The following is a 21132-nucleotide window of genomic DNA, read 5'->3' on the forward strand; positions in this document are numbered from 1 at the left end:
CTCCGGGGCGAGCGGGGAGCATCTGCCTCTTGCTTGGCTTCCTTCCCGAGAAAGGGGATCTTGTTGCAGGCTGACAAGGCAAGTGCTTGGAACGAGAGTAACGCGAGAATAACCCCGAATAACATGGTTTTCCGTTGCCATCTTGTTGTGGACTATTTAACTCTGAGTTTCGTGTGGACTTCAGTGGTTGAGTGATGGGCGTTTCCAGAAATCCTGGAGTTCGCAGAGTTCCACTCCGCTACGAGGCCTAGTATGAGGAAACAACCCTGGTGTTCCTTGCAGATTACCGCTGGGGTGCCTTAGGCCCTTAGAGTTTTGTCCGTGTTTGGTTTTCCCTGCTGTCTAAGGAAGAGTTCTGGGTGAGGGGTCAAGCTGTTTAAAACCCTTGGTTCCTTCCGGGATTCCACGTACGCATAGTGTCTGCTCATTTTGGTTGTTGTAGGAACATTTCTCTCTCCAAACATAATGTTTCTTGTTGGGTGAGCGCTGACCAGGCCCCGCTCCGCGGATCGCTTATTCAGGGGCCTGAGTCCAAAGGTGGTGGCGCTTCCTCCCGTTCTGATGGCACCATCGGAGGGGGGGGGAACAGACCTCCTCCCCCGTCACAGCGGCGACACTTCCACCGGTGGTGGTTCCTGTCCGCGCCCCTGCGTCCTGGCACGCGCCTAGCATGTTAACTTATTCTCTCAGTAATGAGGTTACCATCCTTCAACACCTTTTTCTCTCTGTAACCCCGGGCTTTCTCTTTCGTCTTTCACAATGTCCTGATCAGTCTTCAGACGAGGCTAAGAGCTTTCCGAGCGTGTGGGGGATGGTAGAGTGTGAGTGGACAGTAGAGCGTTCGTCACTCTTGATCTCCTGTCCCTGCATTTGTGCTCTTCATGTTCCTTGGGGGCCCACCGCACGCTGGGACCCTGAGGGTGGACGGGACACCGCGTCTGTTCTCGTGCTGCCCGCCTCTGGTGGTGGTGGTGGTGGTGGTGGTGGAGGTGGGGAAGTGGCCAGATAGTTGACAGGGCTGTGAGCAGGAGGGAGCAGGGTGACTGCAGACCCTCACGGGGGGTGCCCAGCTCGCAGGGGCTGGCACGGAAGGCCCGTCAGTGCCGGGGGGGGGGGGGGGGGAGGATCTGGGTAGACGGTGTGGACAGCAAGCAGAGGGCGCTTGGAAGGGAGGGGTCTTGGCAGGTTTAAGATACCGGAAGACTGGCTTTGTGGCCAGATCTCGGGGGAGTCCAGTGGCCATTAATTTTACCAGACATTTATTTTGTCCTTTAAGTATGTGAGGACTTGGGTTTGGCCCACAGTTGAGGTCATCTCTAGGTGGGTTGGTTGCAAGCAGAAATCGAGTGTCCTCACACTCTGTTTCCAGACGGCCTCTAGACCATCGGAAGCTCTGGGTACTGAGAACTAAGTTGTTCTGTGAGTACAGATTTGGGGGTTGTTATTCCCAGTTTCTTCGTGGTAGGTTATGTGTCCTACGGCTTAGAACCCCGGCACTGACTTCTCCGTGGAATGTTCACTTGACAGGCTGTGACTCTCCCATTTCTGTACAACTTAGCACATTTCATCGTTTGGGTTTGAGTATTTAATGTGCTATGGGAGACCTGCATCAGTTTTGGATAATCTGGGTAATAAACACACTTCTTACTGTTTATATCATATGTCTTCTGTGCATTAACGGCAGCTTTTGAAAGTTGTAGGTGTGTCTGCTGAGTGCAAACCTCTGGAGATGATGACTGTCCAGGGTAGGGGAGAGTGAGAGGGGCCTGTGCTGACCCCCAGCATGCCCCGGGACTCGTTCGGGAGGAGAGCGTGGCTGGGGGATACAGGGGATCTTTACAGGTGGAAGGAATGACTTGTTCTTAGCTGGGCTTACACGGAGTCCAGAAACGAGGCCCGACTGACTTCTCAGGGTTGGGCTTTCCACTGAGGGGCAACATAGTGATCACGATTTCTCTGATTCGAGTCTGAGTTTCTTAAAAAGTTGTCTGCCATGCGCAGAGGTACGGTGTTTATTATTGGATTTTATGTATTGACAACTATCGAAGCCGATATCAAAACAGTCGCGTTCTTCCACTCTAAGTGGATGATTTAACCCACCTGATCCACGTTTGCGGTTGGGGAACTACCTGTGAAGACCAGGTGTGTTTTCATCACCCCGAAGGGCCCCCGGCGGCCCTTACATCCACCCACTCCCAGCCACCATCAGTCTGCCGCTGGCACAGGTTAGCTCTCTTTGGAGTCCCGTCTACATGGGATCAGGGTATGTAGTCTGGTGCCTGTCGGGTAGCATAATGCTCCTGTGATTGATTCGCGAGGCTTCCTGCAGGAATGCGGGCTCCGTCCCCGGGATGGGCACACCCGCTTTTGTCTATCCACTCATCGCCGATGCACATTTTTGGGTTGTTTCCATTTGGAGACGGTCGTAACTAAAGCTGCTCCGAGCATTCGCCTGCAGGTCTTTGTGTGGACGCGCGGTTCATTTCTCCTGAGCAGGCCTGGGCACGGACCCTCGGGTCATGTGGCCGGGCAGGTTTGCTTTTATAGGAAAAGACCATTCCCCACCTGTTTCTTCACCTCCCTGACAGCATTTGCATTTCCCAAACGAATACTGATGTTAAGTGTCTTATTGGGTATTCATGAAATCATTTTTTAAAAATGGTTTTAAACTAGTTTCTGAGAGAGAGACAGAACACAAGTGGGGGAGGGCAGAGAGAGAGGGAGACCCAGAATCCGAAGCAGGCTCCAGGCTCTGAGCTGTCAGCACAGGGCCCGATGCGGGGCTCAAACTCACGGACCGGGGGATCAGGACCCTGGCCGGAGTCAGATGCCCAACTGGCTGAGCCACCCAGGTGCCCCTACTGAGTATTCATTTATCCTCTTAGGTGAATGGTGTGTTCAGACTCTTCTGATGTTTTAGTTGGGGCTTTTGTCTCATTGTGTTACAAGAGTTCTTTATACATTATTGATAAAAATCCTTTGTCAGGCAGGTGTTTGCAGATGTTTCCCCCCAGTCTGTGGTTTCCCTTTCATCGTCCTAATGGTATCTTAAAAGCAAAAGTTTTTAATTTAGATGAAGTTTGGTATATCAACTATTTGTATTTTATTTTTTTTGTTTTAACTAAGAAATCTGTGCCTGACCCAAGGGCATACTGATTTTCTCTTAGGTTTTCTTCTGGATGTTTTGCTTTATAGTTTCAGCTCTCACAGGTCACTTAGCCATTTTGAGTTAATTTTTGTGTATGGTAGGAGTTGACGGGCCCCCCTTCACTTTGGTAAATGGAAATCCAGTTCTTCCAGCACCATTTGTGAAAAAGACTGTCCTTTCCCATTGAATTCCATGGCACCTTTGTTGACAACTAACTGCTTACATATGTATGAGTCTATTTCTAGACTCTTCATCCTGGGCCGATGGTCTGTTTGTCTTTCCTCAATACCATAGTGCCTTAATTACTGTGGCTTTATAGTACATCTTGAAATTGGGTGATATAGGTTCTCTGGCTTTATTTACCCTTTATTCTTATTTATTTATTTAAAATGCTTATTATATTTGTGAAAGAGAGCGCGTGCAACTGGGGGAAGGGCAGAGAGAGGAGGAGACAGGTTCCCAAGCAGGCTCTGTGCTGACAGCTGAGAGCCCACAATGCTGGGCTGAGACTCAAGAACCGTGAGATCATGATGTGAGCTAAAGTTGGATGCTTACTGGACTGAGCCACCCAGGTGCTCCGAGAGAGAGAATCTTAACCAGGCTCCACATTCAGCGCAGAGCCCAGTTCAGGGCTTGATCCCATGACCTGGGGATCCTGACCTGCGCTGAAATCAAGAGTCCATGCCCAACCAACTGAGCCACCCAGGCACCCCTTAATTTTCATTTGTAATTGTAAATCACTACATACAGAAATATAAAAACTTTTTTTTTTAAAGTATGTTCCGTGCCCAATGTGGGGCTTGAACTCACAACCCTGAGATCAAGAGTTTGATGCTGCACCAATTGGGCCACCCAGCTACCCCCTCCCCCCCAGATTTTTATATTGGATTTGTATCCTTAGTAAACTCACTTATTAGTTGGAGTAGCTTTTAATGTCTGCAAGGTCTGTAGTGATGTTCCTTTTTGCTTGATAATGATAATTTGTATCTTCTCTTTATTTGGTCACGTTGGTTATAGATGGGTCAATGTTATCTTTTCAGAAACTCAGCTTTTTATTTCATTGATTTCTCTATTGTTTGTCCATTTCCTATTTTATTAATTTATATTCTTCATTTTTTCTTCTGCATACTTTGGTTTTAATTTACTCTCTTTCTGGGTTCTTAAGGTCAAGCTTAACACATTGTTTTTTAAATTTCTCCTTCCCGGGGTGCCTGGGTGGCTCAGTCGGTTAAGCGTCCCACTTTGGCTCTGGTCATGAACACGTGGTTTGTGAGTTTGAGCCCCGCATCGGGCTCTGTGCTGACTAGCTCAGAGCCTGGAGCCTGCTTCGGATTCTGTGTCTCCCTGTCTCTCTGTTCCTCCCCTGCTCGTGCTGTCTCTCTGTCTCTCTTAAAAATAAAGAATTTTAAAAAATTAAAAAAAAAAATAAATTTCTCCTTCCCAATAAAATCATTTCTAATAAGTCACTTGTTAGAAATGATCTATTTATAATAAATAAATTTGCAGAGAGGGCTCAGGAGGAGTGTAAATGGGATCCCAAAGCCCCGGGGTACCTGCAATGGTCAGTAGACTCTGAGATGGCCCCCAATGCCCCCTCCCCCCCCCCCCCAAACCTGGTTTCCTTGGCCTGCTGTAATCTTCTCCTCTTGAGGTTTTTCTTTTAACCAATAGAATACGGCAACAATGAGTGGATGTCCCCTCTGTAACTAGATCACAGAAGAGTGTGGCTTCTGTCTGGTCAGAAGGCCGGTTCTTTCGCCCTTGTGGCTTGTCTCCTTTGCTGAATCACTGTTCTCAGGAAGATTGATGTGGCCAGGAACTGAGGGAGTCTCTAGCTAGCAGCCAGCGAGGACTAAAGGCTCTAGGTCCCAGAGCCTGCAAGAAACTGAATGCGTAAGTCAAGCAGGTGAGCATAGCAGCCGATCTCCCCCTCCCACCCCTCCAAGCCCTGAGACAGCTGTGGCCGTGGGAGAGACCCTGAGCCAGACCACCCAGCCGAGCCGTGCCCGGGTTCCTGACCCACGGAAACTGAGATAGCAAATGTTCTCGGCCACTGTATGGCACGTGATTTGTTACGAGGCAATAGCTAACCAGGATGTGGGCTCTGTTAAGGTTTTTGACTACAGTGTTTCACCCCTTTCAGTTTAGAACATGTAGTGTGTGTGTGTATATACGTATATATATATATTTTTTAAGATTTTATATTTAAGTAATCTTTACACCCCTCGTGGGGCTCAAACTCACAACCTTGAGATCAAGAGTCTCACACTCCACCTGCTGAGCCAGCCAGGCGCCCCTAGAGCATTTAGTATTTTCCCCATTACCTCTAAAATACTCTTCATGTGAGACAGTGTGTAAGTGCTTTGGAAGAAATGTGCTTGTAGTGATAAATATCTTGCCACGGAAGCTTACGTTCTAATTGGTGTTTTAAAATATCAGATGATGGCAAATCTTTCATAAGGTTGATTTCCCCAACTCTGAGGACTTCCCCTGGAAGATCACTGGAAACTATGAGAAGTAAGTGAGTTCATAAAACTTGGGAAGAAAGTGGTTTTCGTCCAGGAGCAGCTAATTGAGGGTGTGGTCGTTCCTCTTTGGCAGCTTTCTGAGGTTGTTAAGCTGGTGCCGTCTGTGTTGAGTGCGTCATCCTCTGTCCTTAAAATGCCAGAAGCGGTGGCCCAACTGAACACGGAACCCGGCGAGTGGCACAGGTGCAGCAGTGGCCCCCCGCGCAGAAGTGCCCGCTCACGGCCTGTTGCCTCGAGGCCGTCCTGCGACCCGGTGGCTGTTGACCCAGCCCGCAGACGGAGCTCTTGTGCCCAGGAAGGGCCTTCTGCCCCTCCTCAACCTTGGGGTTGGTCCCCTGGCCTAAGGCTGGTTCCTGGGCCCCTTTGTCTCCTCTGCCCCTCCTCCCAGCTGGCCGCCCTGGGGCTGCGCTCTTCTCCGTAAAACACCAGCTTGGGTTAGATGAGGGTCCGGGCCTTGGGACCCAGCGTGCTCTGAGCTGTCTGTCTCGGGGTACCTTTGATGCCTGTAGAAGCTGAACTTGGCTGTGGAGAGGCCGGATGCTGTGGAATTCAGACACCCCCCCCCCCCCCCCCCCCCGGGAAGGCGAGAGCTAAGGGGCTCAGGGAAGCTAGCTCTGGACCTGGGCTGTGGGAGTGTGACTGCTTAGCTGCTCTGTGCAAGGCTGTTTCTGGCTTTTCATTTGCATGATTTGCTCACGGGGCGCAGATTTCCTGACCCTCTGTGGTGGTGGGGTTGGGGGAGCCTTCCAGCCAGCTGCTGGCTGTCGGAGGAGCCTGTGCTGCGGTCTGCGTCTCTGTAGCCTTAAGTACCTCTGCGGGTCCCCACACCGCCTTCTCTGAAACGGCCCGCAGAGCTGGTGTGGATGAAGCGCTTGGACTGGAGTCTGACTGTCTGAGGCGCTTAACCTCGTCCGCTCTCCCCGCCCTGAGCCCCTTGGGTGTCCAGCTCCGCCCGCCAGGTGACTCACGCCGGGCCACTCCCACACGTGTCCTGCTCACTTGCAGGTGGCGGTGTAGATGTGACGAGGCACGGCCAGGCTCATTTATCTGGCCGCTTAGAGCTCACGCCTGCGGGGATGCCCAGCTGTCCGCAAACTCGCCGTGGGCACCCGGGACCCTTCCTCGCGTGTTCCCACAGGTCACCCGCCGTCGTGATCCCCCTCGGGGCAGGTTCACGCTTCCCCCACGCCTGGCGTGGAGCCGCCCACTCTGCGTCTGCCGAAGGGAGGACTTGCTGAGGAGGAAGCTGCCCTGCCCCGCACGCCCGCCCGTCCGAGCCCGAGGCCCGGCCGCCCGGCTGTCTGGCGCGTGGGTGAGGCCTCGGGGCTCTCTGGGGAAGGGGCCTCGTGGAGCTAGGTGTTAGCGTCAGCGCGTGCCTGCCCCCGAATGGAGCCTCCCCGTGGCCCTGGGACACCCCGGGCGCACCTGCTGCAGTTGGGGGCCCCCCAGGATGGAGCAGGGACCAAGAGTCTCAGGTAGCCCAGCTGAGCTGCTGGCGGGGAGACGGGCGTCCTTCGGTCTCCCGGAGCGTCTGGCAAATGTTTCCGCATACTTGGCGTGCTGTTCTGTTGTCCTGACGGTGGGAGCCGCGGGCTTGGCCACAGCCCTGCCCGGTTTGTGACCACGGGGGCCCTTTCCTTCTGTTTGCTGCGGCTGCTGAGCCGGGTGCCCCACGGAGCTGCTCCGTGTCGTCGTCGGGTGATGCCAGCTTCTCCCTCTGCGTGGGCCTTTCAACCCCTCCTGGCCTTCCTGCCCGGCACCGCGGGTCCGTGGTGTGGGGGACCTCGTGAACCACAGGGCTGGCGTCCCCAACACAGAGGGGAGACATGGTGGGGCGCCTGGAGGGCTCAGCCAGTTGAGCGTCTGACTCTCGATTTCGGCTCAGGTCCAATCTCATGGTTCCTGGGATCGAGCCTCGTACCGGGCTCTGTGCTGACAGCATGGAGCCTGCTTGGGATTCTCTCTGTCTCGCTCTGTCTCTGTCTCGCTCTTTCTCTCTCTCCCTCTGCCCCTCCCCAGCTCCTGTGCCCCTCCCCAGCTCCTGTGCGTGCACGCTCTTTCTCAAAATAAACTTAAAAGCAAACCAAAAAAAAGACGACACAGTGCCCTCCACCCACTCCTCCCAGCAGAGAGGACAGATGTGGCAAAGGTGGCTGTGACTTGGTGCTCAGAGGATGTATCCTGTGCGCGGCGTCCCCGGGGGAATGACCGTGCCGATGCCCGTGATGATTCTTACCGTGGTCCCTGACGGCGCGAAGATGGGAGGGTTTGTCCCTTCCCTGCTGGCTGTCCACCGCATGGAAGTCCGTGCCGGTGGCCACTGAGGACGAGCAGGCCTCTCTCCGGGAGGCGAGGAGAGCACTGCCGTGTGCTCTTGATCTGAGGCCGCAGAGATGGTTCGGAGCGAGCTGGGGAGTTCTTCCCATCTTCGGGGGGCCATGCCCCGTCAGGGGGACACCGGAGCGTGCCTCCCCAGCCAGCGGTTGCCCCGATTGGCCCAGCAGCTCCACAGTGCCCTGCTTGCGAGGTGTCCGCGTCCTCAGTCCGGGCTCTCCCTGTCTTGGGCACCCGGGCGCGGCGCACCTGTTGCCGGAAGCCAGCCCTTCTGGTGTTTTTTAGGCCTGACGTAATTCTGTGGCATCCCGAAGAGTGGTGGCTTTTTCACAAACGTACCTTCTGTTTTGTTGAAGTAATAACTGTCATAGTTGAATGTGTCAGCGGGATCTGAACAGGTCCTCTGAAAGCCAGCCAGATGGGCTTGGCAGATGTTAGGGGCGCAGGGAGACACCTGACAAGGACTCATGTCCTCCCCTGGGAGGGGCTCCCGTCCCCTGGTCTGGGACCCAGGCAGCCCGGGTCTGCAGTGCATCTCCGCGTTTTAAAGTCCAGTAAGCGATGGCCGTTGGGACCCATGTTTAAGGTGAAAGCGTCCTTCCTGGTGTGTCTGTCGGTGTAAGCTCGGCCCCATGGGTGGTGCCGCGGCTTCCCAAATTCCCGGGGAAGCTGAGTGGGCGTGGCCGCATGGACCAGCGACCCAGTGACCAGGTGGCACTTGCCACCACGCCCTGGAGCTCCAGCAGGTGACAAACCAAGTAAACTTTCATTCTTGCGAGAACTTCACGTTCTTTTATGGAACCGGCGTCTGTTCCCGGGTCCCGGTACGGCGGAGGGCGATGGTCTGTCGGTCTGTTCTTGATGCTGGATTCCCCACCTTCCGCTGCGGCTTTTCCTTCCCGTGCTGAACGTCCCGTGTGGGAAGGCGGTGTCGAAACGTCCCAGCCGGTAGCCAGGCACGTCCGTGGTGTAGTGTGGAAGCCAGCTGGGCTGGCCGGTGCAGTCCCAGGTTGGAGAAATTGGAAGGATTATAACTCCGGTATTTGTTTTGCTCCGTACATTCTGTTTGTCACGTGGGCTGGATCCCCTAGAAGAACGGGGCCTTCCGGGCGTCGTCCCACGCACCCTTCGCAGCCGCACAGCTTTGTTTTCCTCTCACAGTAAACGTGGGTCTTGCGGGTTTTATTTTGGGTGGCGCGTTGTCTCCTGTGGTCTCGGCTAAGTGCACGTGTGGTGAGGAATGCACTTGGCGGGACTGCTCGGTTTCCATGACGATGGAGCCCATGTGTCCTCGTGTCATTCTGTGAAGGACGGGACCCTCGGCCTGCGCACTTGCTGCGGGGACCTGCTGGGGAGTCAGATGCCAAACTTCTTCCACAAGAGGTGAAGAAGTTTAATAAGTGCCAGTTTAAATCCAAACGCTCTAAACTGTGTGTGTGTGTGTGTGTGTGTGTGTGTGTGTGTGTGTGTGTGTGTGTGTGGCTGTGGCTCTCCAGGGACGTGCGCTGCTGAACACCAGGTAAATGGAAAGAGCACCACAGCACGCGAAAGTTCTGCCACAGGAAAGCTGCTGTCCCTGCTTACCTGGCTGGGTAAAACGTCAGGTCTCAAACAACTGCTTCCTTCTCTGAAAGGGGGCTCTAGACTAGAAGTGAGTGTCCTTCCCAGGTGCCGGCACGGGTGCTGCCGAATTGGGGAGCTCAGTGGGGAGCAGAGGAGGTGGATGGGGTGCGGGGACAGCGGAGGGATGGTGTGGGGCCGACCCTTCCTTCGCGGCCCTGCGCCCCAGGCGTCCGGCCGGCTGTAGAAGGGCACAGCGTGGGCATGAAAGGGACAGTCAGTTCCCCGTGGAAGATGTCCACCAGCAGCCCCTGAGCACTGTCCATGGAGCCCACCCAGCTCAGCCTGCAGTCCGTGCCCACTGTGGTTCTGAACCTTTCCTTGCTCACAGGGGAGGCTGTCTTTTTTCTTAATGTTTATTTTTGAGAGAGACAGCAGATGTGAAGCAGACTCTGTGCTGACAGCAGAGAGCGCAATACGGGGCTTGAACTCACAGACTGTGAGATCATGACCTGAGCCAAAGTTGGACACTCCACCGACCTAGCCACATGGGCACCCCCCCCTTTTTTTTCTTAGAACAAGTGTGAACAGGGGGCGAAAGGGCAGAGGGAGAGAGAGAATCTCAAGGAGGCTCCGTGCTCCGCACAGAGCCCGTCTGGGGTCCATCCCATGACTGTGGGATCACGACCTGAGCCGAAATCAAGAGTTGGATGCTTAACCTACTGAGCCACCCAGGCACCCCCCTTTTTGGGGGGCGGGAGGAGGGTGTCTTTCAATTTCAATTTGATTTCCCTTGAATCAGTTGCATCTCCACCCAGCTCAGATTTCCAGAGTCCCAATTTTTCAGACTGAGATTTCCATCCTCCTGCCCCCAACCTCCAGGTTTATCCCCGGAGGCAGAGCCAGCTTCTTGCGCCTCCTTCCGGAGACTTCCCACAGGCAAGACGCGAGACCAATGGCTCTGTGACTCGCTGTCTCCAGCAGCGGCTCCTGAGGCGCATCCAAAGCGGTTCTTCTGGGATAAGGATCCCAGTTCCAGGTCAAAGCACAAAGCCTGTCTGCCGTGGCTCTGGTGCCTTGCCGGGTGGCCCAACCCCGCTCTTCCTGGGATTTTCCCATCGGTCTTGCGGCTTGTCCCTGGTCCCTTCAGAGTCCCTGCCATCCCTTCCTCAGCTGTCCAAGAGCCGGGTTTCTTAGCCACTGTATACCCACCCCACTTACTGAACAGTTCAGCTTTTGGAGGGGGCTTTTGTTTTAATGACGATTTGTTTTTGAGAGAGAAAGAGACAGAGAGTGAGCAGGGGAGGGGCAGAGAGAGAGGGAGACACAGAATCCGAAGCAGGCTCCAGGCTCTGAGCTGTCAGCACAGAGCCCGACGCGGGGCTCGAACCCACCAACAGTGAGATCATGACCTGAGCTGAAGTCTCTTAACTGACCGAGCCCCCCGGGGGCCCCCGGAGGGGACTTCTAAAGCTGCATTCTCAGGCCCCGGGCTCAAAGATTCAAATACAGGACGTCAGAGCGGCACCTCCAAGGCCGTGTTCCGGTGTTTGTTTTGTTAGTGCTGAGGCGGCTTCAGCCCTTCTCGGAAGGAGGGACTGCCCCGTGGTCTGCGGGCGCAGGAGGGGCTGCCCCGGAAGCTGCTGCAGAACGCTCCTCCGCGCGCCTGGCCCCGTAGGCGCACTGTCTGTGCCGCGTGTGTGCGCATGCACGGGTCTGTGCGCCTGCTGGGTGGTCAGAATCCAGTAGAAACGTGCGGTGACCCGTAAGCCTGGGGAAGCACCTGTCCCCGAGCCCTGCACAGCCCTGGCTGAAGACCAGCTGGCCGTGCCCCTCCTGGGCCTGTTCCCATCCGGCACCCTTCCCTGGGAAGGCGATGTCTCCCCACCTCGTGGTTTGCCTCTTGCTTTAGGGTGTCTCCTCCAGGGAAGAGGAAAGTCATATAAAAGTTGCGGCCTCTCAGTTTGACTAATGAGTCAGAACTGGGTTGTCATTACAAGATCCTAATTCGTGGGGAAAGTGAGATTTCGTCTTCTCTACTTGGTCCAGGATGCAGGGTAAAGCTTGATGTGCGGCCTTTGCATGTCTGCTAATAAAAAAACCCCAGGCTTCCCCCCTTTGCATTGTAGCTTAATGTGAGCCAGGATTCCCAGGCTATGATTTGTTGTTATTCGAAGCCCACCTTTTCTTCCTGTGGGAAAAGACTACCCTTTAACAGCCTGCCTTAAGGAAAACATTTGAAGTCTGAGTGCTTTAAGTGCTAGTCATTTTCTTCCACACCCTGGATTGTTCAGGGAGGGGGATGTTGGCGGCGGTGCTGGCCCGGGCGGCAGTCGGAACATGACCCCGTCGGATCTGTGCCCTGCCCTTGCGCGAGCCCCGTGCCCTGTCCTGCAGCCGCTGCCAGCCAGTGCCGCTGACTCTCAGTGTGAGGTTGGCAGTCGGCAGGATGCAGCGCCCGTGAGAACGGAGAGACAGGGTCACGCTGCATCCAAAGTGAAAACGCATCCGGTTACCTTGCGTGCACGCGCGTGTGTGCGTGGATGGACTCCACGTGTACCTCCTGCGTCCTCCTTGAGTGAGCTCGTGTGTTGTTGAACAGGTCGTGTTCCTGTGTTTCCTGCAAGATGCATCCAACTTGGAGCTCCCAACAGGTGTGCTTAGACCTGGGCAGCGACTGTTGCCTCAGAGGTGGCAGGTTATCTTAACGGTGTACTCTCTCCATTTCAAACGCACTTGCCGCCTTTCTAGGAGTTCCCTGTGAGTATAATGACGCCTTCGAAAGGGTCCAGTGAAACCTTTGTATTTTGTCTGAAGGTACCGGTGGCCCGGGGCCTTTTGTTGATATAGCACTCTTGGTTGGTTTTCCTATTTTGAAAAAGCAGACCCAGCAGCCAGCTATCCCGTTTCCTTTGTGCAGGAGGCGTTTCTAAGGCACACCTGCCCCAGTTCACGCAGGCTGTAGTGTCCGTGGTGCTCAAGGGGGGCCCTGCAGAAATCCACTAGGGCCCCACTCACCTCGGGACCCAGACAGCCGACCCCAAGGACACGAGAGGAGTCGCGTCAGATGCCCCGGTGCTGGCCTGGACTCTTGCTTCTGCTGAGGTGTGGGCACACTGGTTGGCAGAATGCACACAGAGGCTGGGGTCGGAGTGGTGTCATTTGAGGCATATTTCCAAGAATCAGGTGGCCATGTCAGCCTGAAGAACTGATAGCTTGGGGAAGCTGGAGGTCTTGTCCCTGAGCACCTGGAAAATGGGCAGGTAGCAGAGGCAGGAGCTATACGTCTGGGGCCCAGAACCCAGGGCCAGGAGACCAGCTGCCCAGCCTATACGTGAGTGTGCACCCGTCAGCCCATCTGAGGTGATGTGCACAGGCCCTCCAGCACTGGGGCACGAGGACCCTCCCTGTCACCGTGGGCAGGAAGCCCTGGGTGGTGTGTGGGAACCTCCCCCGCATAGAGGGTCTGTTGTTTAGGCAGAGCGCAGGTTGGAGTTTGTGGGTTTTAATTCTGCATTCCACTCTCTGGTTTTTCTCTAACAGCTGAAAGACCATCAGGCCTGGTGCAGCCCCCCCCCCCCCCGCTTCAGGTTGTTGAGGCTCCTTATCTGACAGCTCTCGGATCAGGGGAAACTGATGCGGTACAAGCCTGGGGGGACTTTATGAGTAGGCTCTCTGGGCGTCCTTCCTGGCACTTGGCTCAACCCTTGGCTTATCTGTGGTTGCGGGTCTGCAGGGCCCCAAGGGCAGAGGCAGGTCGGCCGGCTCCCCACAGCGCCCCCTGGGTTTTGTCCCCGGTGTGTGCACCCAGCGCCTAGCATCCCGCCTCGTTTGGCGGGGAGGCGAGCCCAGGCCGCTCCCAGCTGGGATGTGGGGCACAGGCATCTAGTGCTTGATTGTTCCCTGAGTGGGGAGTGCTGGCTCAGTGCCCTCCCCTCACCCCAGGAGCTTCACCGAGCGAGGAGGCAGGCGCACCCAGCGTCGCCCGCAGGGTGGGCCGCGGCGCTGGAGGCAGGGAGGGCGAGGACGGTGGATGGCTGAAATTGGACGGCCCCTCGAAGACGTTAGTCTAAGCAAACAATCCAGATGCAAAGGGACAAATCCTGCGTGACTGCCCTTCTTTGAGGGACCCCGAGGGGTCCAGTTCATAGAGACACAGAATGGAGGGTGGGGGACGGGGGCGGGGGGCTGGGCGTTAGTGATTAACGGGGACCGTTTGGGTTTTGCAAGATGAAAGCGTGCTGGGTGGACGGACAGCGGCGATGGCTGTGCGGCAGCGCGACCGTATCCGACGTCCCCGAACCGCACGCCGCAAAACGAGTCAAGCGGTCAGTATTATCTGTCTTTTACCACAGTTTTTAAAATGTGGAAAAAAATAGGACGGGCCCCACAGAACGTCCAGCTAAACACTGGGTTTCCTGCTGACGCGAGACTGAGGAAGCCTGAAGGGTGGCACGGGGCCCGGGCTTGGAGACGGCTGACTGCCCGCGCTCTCCAGTGCTAGAGAATTCCACCACCCGCAGGCATGCTGTCCTCGCCTGGGACTCCCGGGAAAGCCCCCCCCACCCCCCGGGGTCAGGGGACCCTCACCGTGCCTCCAGAGCACCGTCCTCATGGACTGTGGAAACAGGCCACGTGCCAGAAGGAAAGGCATGTACGTAGGCGGGAGTTGGTGAGAATCTCCTGAATTTTGACCAAAATAATTGAAAAACTTTGTGTAAGACTGTTTTGTTTGGATTGGGAAGTCGGGATTTCCTTGTGTTTCAGATCATTGTTATTTTAGAAACAATGAAACGTCAGCTGTAGTCATTTTTCCCAAGGAGTTATGAAGCCTGTTCCTCTTTGCTCAGCGCCCACGGAGCGCCTACCTGCTTGGTGCTGGGCCTGGCCCCAGCGTGGAGACCGCCACCGCGGTGGCCGGGTTACAGTCGCATGGAGCTGAGGCCGTGTGGCCACGACAGTTGGCTGAGGTCAGGGGTTTGGGAGTAAATGCCCAATGCCGGAGCCCTGGTTCCGGGGATCAAATGTTTCCAGATCAGGGAAGGCCCGCACGGAGGCGATCTGTCCAATGAGCCGGGCTCCAGGGCGTGCCCGTGCTGGGTGCTCCGCCAGGGCCTGGTGAGGGTTGTGATTGATGGGCCGGAGGAGCAAGGTTAGGAAGGACAGTTAGGGGACTAGCTGTGGCCTGCCCTGTTGAAGGCAAGCATGGGAACAGCAAAGACAGGAGGCTGCCCTCCCGGGCACAGGGGACAGGAAGTCAGGAGGCCGTGGAGAGACACTGGGCCTCCTTGTTGCAAAGAGTAAGTAGAGGTCAGTGGGTGAAGCAAGGGTGAGTCAGCGCATTCTGGGCTGTGACTTGTGGGGGGAGTCGTAGAGAGTGTGGCGTGCCCAGTGGCACAGGGGGGTGGGGGCTCACTGCAGAGTGAGTGATGTGAGCCGAGATCTGACCTTTGGGAGGCAGGGGTCAGATCACAGGAGACCTTAAGTGCCACTCCAAGGAGGTTATTTACAGAGAAACCTGGGCAGTTCCGCCTTTCTTCAGTATTGAGCATATGAGCACTGGTAAGGCAGGAGGTTTTTAGAGGGCTTGTTTGTTTGTTTGTTTATTTTTGAAAGAGCGTGTGTGTGTGTGCGTGCACACTTGTGCGTGATCAGGGAGGGGCAGAGAGGAGGAGAGACGGAATCCCACGCAGGCTCAGCGTGGAGCTGGACATGAGGCTTGGACTCAGCAAACTCTGAAATCATGACCGGAGCTGAAATCAAGAGCCGGACACTTAATTAACCAACCGAGCCACCCAGGCGCCCCATAGAAGTTTTAATAGTAGGCGACATACCATCGCCGTTTCCAGACTTAGCAGACTGGTTCTCAAAATTGTGGTGACTATACACGGAGCATATGCACACGCAGTCCAAGAGGACAGAAGAAGCGAAGCTAGCCGTTCCTGCAGAAAATGATGGTTGAACTTTACGGCGAAAGCCAAAAAGAAGTTAAATCCATTTTAACCAAACATTACAAACGTGTTGAAAACATAAGCCACCAGGCGGCCCCACTCCCCGAGTGTGGGTTTGGGGTGACCTGTGGCACCCGTGTGCTCCTCAGGTGAGCACAGCTGAGTGTCTTCCTGATTGTTTCCAGAGGGGTGTTCAAGGCTGACTTCGCAAGGGAAGCACTGTAAATGTGCAGCATTTTCCTTAAACATGTATCAAAAAAAATACGAGAATCCCAGAGAGGCTTAAAAATTTTTTTTAAAGTTTATTTATTTATTTTGAGGGAGAGAGAGACAGCAGGGGAGGGGCAGAGAGAAAGGGAGAGAGAGAGAGAGAGAGAGAATCAGCACAGAGCCCCATGCGGGGTTTGAACTCACGAACCGTGAGATCATGACCTGAGTTAAAGTCAGATGCTGAACCGACTGAGCCACCCAGGCGCCCCGGTTTGTCCCCCATTTAAATGAAGAATGGATATGGATGTATCTTCCAGCTTGTGAACTATTTTGGGGACATCACAGAAAGCTCAGTATGACGTTGAGAATCCGAAGTAACTTTGTTACAAGTGCTGCGTCTGCAACTCTGGACGGAGGTCGGTGGGTCACAGAATGGAAAACGGGGTGGAGAGACTGAAGATCCGAATTTCAGCTTGCGGTGACCAGGGCTGGACGAGGGCGGAGTCTGGCGGGGACTCTCCGTGGTCGGTTCAGCTGGCTCTGCCCGCCCGTGGGCCTGCGTTTCCCAGCCGGAGTCGCGGGCAGAGCAGGACGGGGGCTGGTGGAGGGGTGGGGGGTCCGGCATTTCTCACTTTTAGCCAAGTTACGTTCTACTTTAAGTTCCTCTTAGACTTACACCTGTGTACATTTTGCTGTCATTTTAAACCATGACTAAGGACAATTGCTGCCTGTTTTGGTGGTAGTTTTGACCCAGCAGCAGTTTTGTGCTGTGCCCCACGCTCTTCCTGTTCCGCGAGCCCCGGGGAGGCCCGGGCTCCGAACACTTCCCTGTTGTCACAGCAGGCCCCGGGCCCGTAGCTTGCTCATCAGTTACTAGCCATCCCGGAGAGCCCCCGCCGGGGGAGCGGAAGGCCTTCGCTTCCCCATATTCTGTCCACACTTGCCAGGTTGTGACAGCCAAGCAGGATTTAACCGGGCCAAGCCGAATGTGCGGGCTGTGTAGACGCAGCCGCGTTGTGGGTTTGGGTGCTTTTTCTCTGTGCTGCTGTGACCTGACACTCAGGATTTATAGACGGGGCTCACGAGCATCTCCTGCGAGGCGGGGGTGGTGTCTGAGCAGAGTAGGGGCCCCGCTGCTGGTTTCCTTCCGACTGGTGTTGGCAGGTGCTCCCGCGGGGCGGGACCCCGGCCTCCGCAGGTCCTGAGAGCGGAGCCGGAGTGCGCGGGTCGCCTGTGTCTCTGGGCCCCGGCCTTTCGCCTTCACTGGAGGCGAGGCGGTGTGCACCCTCCTGTCCTTGCCAGAGGTCAGGCCGGCGCTTAGAGGACCGGCCCCCACACGGCAGCGCCCCGGGAAGCTAGCTGCTGGGAGGAGGCCTCTGAACCGAGCCCGGTGTGGGGAGCCGGACGAGCACCGTCAGGAGGCCAGTCTGTCAAGGCCCTAGTCGTGGCCACGCGGAGGGGAGTTTTCTAGAGGCAAGCTGTCCCGTCTGTTCGGGACCTGGGCTCGTAGCTGGCGTGTTTTCCGACTGCTTTGGGAAGCCTTTCGTGGTGAACGGCAGGTATAGGTGGGGAGGCCAGGCCACGTGGGACGCTGAGGGTGATAACAGGAGGCGGATGTCACGGTGGGGAGGGGCCTCACGCCAGAGCCTGCCTTCCTCACCGGGCCTCGCCTCACCTGCTACCTTTCAGTCCCCGGAGGTCCCGGACGAGGCTGGCTAGTGTGGGACGCGATGTGGCTCCGTGTTTTCCTTTGGTCCTTTTCTCCGGAGCAGGCTGGGCCGGCCCTGCCTGAGGCTGAGTGCTGCTGGGGGGCCGGGCCCGGACCGCTGAGCCCACGCTGAGCCCACGGTGGCCGGGCCCCGCGCCTGCGAGCTCGATGTGCAGGCCTGCAGTCATTGGGTTTGTCCGTGGTGGGGGCTGTTCTCGTGACCTTGAGAGTGCTTCTCAGCCTCCAGTGAGCTGCAGTGTCTACTTCTTGGTTTTAAAAACTCCACTTGACAACATCTTGTTTCGACAGTCTGTGTTCGACTTGCACGCACAGCTGCCTCCATTCAGCTCTCAGGTATCGCTGTCCCGTCCTCCAGGTGACCACAGTGAGGCTCCAGGAGCTACTGGAAACCCCTCCGTGTCCTCCTGGAGCCGGAGGTGCCTACCACAGTGCCTGGGTCCCTGTCACTCACCTGTTGCCCGCACAGGGGCATGTGGTCGCCCTGTTACCATTTTTCGGGCCAATTTCTTCCAGGAATTAAGGAAAACGTCAGTGTCCCCATGGCCTAGGCATGAAACTTTTTAGGTGTCTGAATCTCACAGAAGGAGGCCAGGGAGCCCGGTGGGGGGGCCGCTGTGGTCCACGGTGGTCCACGATGGAGCTTCTGAGAACATGCTCGGGGCGGGGGGAGGGGAGTGGTTCCCAGAAGAGGGGGGCTTGGCTTCGGCTCTGCCCCTCCAGCCCCCCGCCCGGCCTTCCTCTGGGAACTGGGCCCACACTGGGCCCCCGAGCTGCCCTCAGCCGTGTTTGTCTATGACTCGGGGTGCATCCCGTGGGTACATTGGTCTGCCGGGTCAGTGGCGGGTGTCTTCCAGGTGCCCGACTGTCTTCCCACGGGCCTTCCAGACAAAGGGCTGGGTGCTCCCGGGGTGACCCACGTTCCCTTGCAGCAGCTGAGGCACACAGGAGCTTCCTGTTCCAGAAATGGTATCCTCCCAGGGAGGCTGATTTCAAGGAGTAGGTTTAGCACTCACACTGTGTGCAGGGCCGGCCGGCTGGCCGGCACCCATATGTCCCGTTTCCTGAGAGCAAGTGGACTCCCAGAGAACTTGAGCTCTCGAGTTGTCCTCCCAGCATCTTAAACTCCCTGCCCCCCTGAAAGCTTGACAGGGCTGCAGGGACACGGGAGGGACGCTCGTGTTTGGAGCAGCCCCGTGCCAGGTACTGAGCTATGCACTCTGTCTTCCTGTTGAATCTTCAGACGTCCCACCTCTGTCCGTATGTCTAGGTTACATGGGGGACAGGGTGTTCAAGGCCGGGTGCTCCCAGAGCCTCGGGCTGCAGAGCCCACATGTCCCTCTGGAGCTCAGCGGAGCCTGCCCCGTCTCCCGTGAAGAATCTTTGCCCTCCTTCCAGGCCTGGGACGTCTCAGTGGGTGGCCGTTGGCTTCTGGAAGCCATGTAGCTGTGAGAGGTGGCCACAACTTGCAGCTGACCTGACCCGGGAGCTCGGGCATGGCTGTGGGGTACGCCGTGCGTCTTGTGCACTACAGGAAGCTTCTGGAGTCTTAGGCCAAGTGTGTTGTGGTTTCTTGTAAAACTCAGTTGACCTGGCTGTGCCATCATGAAGAGGCTTCTGCATTATGTTTTCTAGAGCCATGAGGCGGTTGTGTCAGTAGGAGGTGCTCCCGAGGGGTTCCGGGCAGTGGGAGGCTTGTGCCCCTAACTTTCCAGAGGTTCAGTGTCCCACCAAGCACATCCAGCCAGGCTGATGAGTCTCATCCTTGTTTGAAATAGGACCAGCGCCCCCCCACGCGGAGGTGTCGGGAGCCCCTGGTGTGGGGCTGGGTTGGGGGGTGGGGCAGGCTGTGCACATTTATTCCCTGGAAACAGCTAGCTTCAGGGCCAGCACAGGGGCTGGAGAGTGCTTGTTTTACCAAAAGAAAGATCATTCAGAAAGTGCTGGAATTTAGTGGAGCCCTGGGTAAGTTTGAAGGACACAATTTCTGAAGTCCTGCCTTCGTCCAAAGTAACTTGTTCTGGGGTGCCCGAGTGGCTCAGTCAGTTAAGCGTCCGACTTCGGCTCAGGTCATGATCTCACGGTTTGTGGGTTCGAGTCCCGCATTGGGCTCTGTGGTGACAGCTCGGAACCTGGAGCCTGCTTTGGATTCTGTGTCTCCCTCTCTCTCTCTCTGCACCACCCACCCCCCCCCCCCCCCCCCCCCCCGCTCATGCTCTGTCTCTCTCTCTAAAATAAATAAACATTAAGAAAAAAATTTAAACAAACAAAGTAACTTGTTCTGACGTGGCACAGTGAGCCCCAGAGAGCCTCCTGGGCAACCCTCTAACCTTGTTTATAATCGACCCACAGGAAACCCCTGATGAACGAACTGACCGCTTTCCCCTCTGTCCCTGATCTTGAGGGGACCCTTGCCGCTCCCCCCCCCCCCCCGCAGCCCGCCCAGGTTGAGGACTGCACTTCTGGGTGTCTGAGCCTGCTCTTTAACCGGTGAGGAAGGATAACATGGGGGGAACATGGCCTAGGTGCTGGGGAGCCTCTGACGGCAGGCCTGGCTGGAGTCGAGCTTCTGGACCTCTGGGAAGGGCTGTGCTTGCACAAGCAGGTGGCACTCAAAGCCTGTTCCTCCCCACCTAAAACCGCCAATTGCTGTTCCGGGTGGGGGTCCTAGGAGAAGCACTGAGCTTCCTCCCCTTTCTTCTCCGTCCCACTCCCTACCTTCCCGTGGCTCTGAGATTCTAGAACATTCCGGGCAGCTGGAGGAGTGTCTGCCCCCCTCTGCCCAGTGTAGACTCTCCCTGTGCAGGGGACCCTTTCCTCCCTCGGGCCTGCGCTCCAGAGCTGGTGGCCTCCGTCCTGGGCTGCAGACCCGCTGCCTGTCTCTGGGGGTGCCCGGGGCCCTCAGCGGGGTTCCCCATTCATCCGAGGTCACTCGGGGTTGGTGGGCATTTCCCACAGAGCGCTTGTTCTCACGAGTTAAACGTTATCGTGAAATTCTTGTCTGAGAACACAAACATATCTTGATGTGGGAGGCTTTGTCTATTGAAAGAAAGAACGTACCTTCCCATTCCCGGTTCAGATCTTTTGTTAAACATTTATAGGCAACTTTCCCATTCCCCTGACCGCCCTCCCCCCACAAGTACCAGTTTATCAAAAAAGACGTCGCGTTGAATGGGAGCTGCCGCGCGTGACCAGCGTGGTCGCCGTTGCCCGTGACCTCACACGGCCCTCTGCCGATGCTGACACACCGAGCATTTCCTGTGAACGGGGAGCCTTCCTGGTCCCACCATTGTTGTTCAACTCTTGCCTGGGAGAAAACAAAAATTATTTACTACGGGCAGTATGGTGTTTGTTTAGAGCTGTGCTGGGAAATGCGCCGTTGGAGGCGTCCCAGCGGCGGCCGTGGCCGTGCAGAGACCCGGCTCGCTCGCTCGTGGGGCCGCCCGGGGGACGTGATGGGAAATGTTTATTCTCGCCCACGTGCTCGACAGAGAAAGCCGGTGCCCAGCTCCGAGGCCCCCCGCCCCAGCCGTTCCCCTGACCACGGCCGCTCAGCTCGGGGGCACCGGGGGTTTCCTGCCGGGCCACCCTTGCTCTGCGGCCTGGAGTTCACTTTGGGAGGCCTGGGGAGGGCGAAACTGAGGGGACACGGCCACCGGTCCTGTTTGCTCCTCC

At 56.3% G+C, this 21132-nt stretch overlaps 1 protein-coding gene across 6 annotated transcripts in view; it reads left to right on the forward strand.

Moving 5' to 3' along the window:
• Window positions 1-21132, forward strand: part of SLC45A4 (solute carrier family 45 member 4) — an 80565-nt gene that overhangs the window by 42651 nt on the left and 16782 nt on the right. The gene's annotated exons all lie outside the window — the stretch shown is intronic.

This window comes from Acinonyx jubatus, chromosome F2 (assembly GCF_027475565.1).
Source record: "Acinonyx jubatus isolate Ajub_Pintada_27869175 chromosome F2, VMU_Ajub_asm_v1.0, whole genome shotgun sequence".
In the NCBI taxonomy this organism is placed as follows: domain Eukaryota; kingdom Metazoa; phylum Chordata; class Mammalia; order Carnivora; family Felidae; genus Acinonyx; species Acinonyx jubatus.